Here is a 2,773-nt window from a genome sequence, read left to right on the forward strand (position 1 = left end):
GAATTCCCCAATTTGTTTTGATAATGCTACTTTTTAGTAAGATTTTTGCAATGATGATCATGAAAAATTGGTCTATAATAATCGTCTATGTTAATATTGTTAGATTTTAAATTAAGGTTAGACTTGCTTCTGAAAACATGGTCATGCCCCCTAAGATGTTTCATTCACTGAAGGACAGTATATATGACAATAGTCCCATGATATTATAATGGAACTGAGAAATTCCTACAACCTGATAATGTCATTGCCATTTTAATATCATAGGACAATGCATTAATAATGTGCTTTTAATAATATTGTTATACAAATGCCTACTGTGCTTCCAGTCACATATAAGTATAACACATACAAATGAAAAATATATAACACTTGATAATGATAAACTGATGCAACTTGTTTATATATTTTCTATACTTTTACTTTTATTTTATTCTTCTACTTATAGAACATCTACTGTAAAAGAGTATGTCATGTTAAAGTGTCACCAGCCTTGTGTACCTCATGTTTATAAAAACTTTTGATTACATCAATAGGCCATGTTCAAGTCATTGACCTGTAAAATATAGGATTGTGTAAATATACTGTACAGTGTTCATACATTACAATGAAATCACCTAATAATGCATTTCTTATAATATGAACCCATTATTACATATGACGGTAGTTGGAATATATTCATTCTATGCTACAAAAGAATTTATGTAAATTGATGTAACATACATCTTAAATTAATAGAGTTTTTTGCAGTGGGTTTGCCACCAGAACGCAGGTGTCTTGAAAACCACCACCAACTTATATCCAAAATGGGAAAGGAAAAAACTCACATCGACATTGTTGTTGTCATCGGACACATAGATGTGGGTAAGTTCTCCTTTACTGGCCATCTGTTCTACAAATGTGGTGGACTGACAAAAGAACCATTGAAAAATTTGAGAAGGAAACTGCTGAGATGGGAAAAGGCTCCTTCATTCATGCCTGGGTTTTGGATAAACTGAAAGCTGAGTGTGAATGTGGTGTCTCCATTGATATCTTCCTGTGGAAATTTGAAGCCAGCAATTATGTGACTATCATTGATACCCCAGGACAAAGAGAGTTTATCAAAAACATGATTATAGGACACATCTCAGGCTGTGCTGTTCTAATTTTTGCTACTGGTGTTGGTAAATTTGAAGCTGGTATCTCCCAGAAAGAGAAGAAGCATGAGTATGCCTTGCTGATTTACATAGTGGGTGGGAAACAACTTACTGTTGCTGTTAACAAAAATGGTTTTCACTGAGCCACTCTATAGTCAGAAAAGATGTGAGGAAATCATTAAGGAAATCAGCACCTAGGTTAAGAAAATTGGCTACAGCCCTGACAAAGTAACATATGTGCCGATTTCTGGTTAGAATGGTGACATGTTGGAGCCAGATGTTAATAAACCTTGGTTTGAGGGAGGAAAAGTCACATGTAAAGATGGCAGTGCCAGTGGAACCACACTGCTTGAAGCTTTAGATTGCATCCTGCCACCAACTCGTCCAATTGACAAGCCTTTGCATCTACCCTTTCAGGATGTCTACAAGATTGGTGATTTTGGTACTGTCCCTTTGGGCCAAGTGGAGACTGGTATTACCAAGCCTGTCATGGTGGTCACATTTGTTCCAGTCAATGTCACAATTGAAGTAAAGTCTATTAAAATGTAGCATGAAGCTCTAAGTGAAGCTCTTCCCAGAGACAGTGTCAGCTTCAATGTCAAGAACCTGTCTCTCAAAGATGTTCATTGTGGCAATGTTGCTGGTGACAGCAAAAATAACTGGAAGCAGCTTGTTTCACTGCTCAGGTGTTTATACTGAACCATCCAGGCCAAATCAGTGCTGGCTATGCCCCTGCACTGGATTGTCACACAGCTCACATTGCTTGCAGTTTTGCTGAGCTGAAAGAAAAGATAGATTACCATACTGGTAAGAAGATGGAAGATGGTCCTAAAGTCTTGAAATCTGGCGATGCTGCCATTGTTGATATGTTTGCAGGAAAGCCCATGTGTGTTGAGAGCTTCTTGGACTGTCCTCCTCTGGGTAATTTTGTTGTTCACGATATGACACGCACAGAGAGTTCTGTGGGTGTCATCAAAGCAGTGGAAAAGAAGGCTGGTAGAGCTGTCAAGGTCACCAAGTCTGCCCAGAAAGCTCAGAAGGCTGAATGAATATTATTCCTAACACCTACCACCACAATCTGGTAGAAGAAAAGTCTCAGAACAGTCTCAGAACAGTTTATCTCAATTGTCCACTTAATTTTAATAGTAAAAACTGGTTAATTGATAATAATGAATCATAAAACCCTCAGAAGTAAAGGATAATATTTTGGGGACCATTTGTTTTTTTGTGTGTGGCAGTTTTAGGTTATTAGTTTTTAAAATCAGTACTTTTTAATGAAAACAACTTGACAAAAATCTGCCACAGAATTTGAGATCCATTAAAACAAAAGTTTAATGAGAAAAAGAATTGAAAGAATTCCCATTGTAATCATCTGGGTCAATATATGATCATTTTTTTATAAATGATTTGTGCAGTTAAAGATGCATTCTGTAGCATTTTTTTTTTCTTTTTGAGAGGGACATTTACTATGTTGTCCAACCTAACTTCAAAATGAGAGGCTCAGCCTCTCAAGTGGCAAGGAATAGAGATGTATACACCCATCATTAGTAATTATTTAAAATGTATTTACTTATTTATTTTGAGGGTTGAGAAGCTAACCTAGGGTCTTGTGCACACTAAGCATGAACTCTGCCACTGAA

At 36.5% G+C, this 2,773-nt stretch overlaps 1 pseudogene; it reads left to right on the top strand.

Annotated features, from left to right (window-relative positions):
- The first annotated feature begins 803 nt into the window (after positions 1–803).
- LOC107139825 lies at positions 804–2,253 on the top strand (annotated as a pseudogene).
- Positions 2,254–2,773: the final 520 nt, after the last annotated feature.

This window comes from Marmota marmota, unplaced genomic scaffold (assembly GCF_001458135.2).
Source record: "Marmota marmota marmota unplaced genomic scaffold, marMar, whole genome shotgun sequence".
Lineage (NCBI taxonomy): Eukaryota > Metazoa > Chordata > Mammalia > Rodentia > Sciuridae > Marmota > Marmota marmota.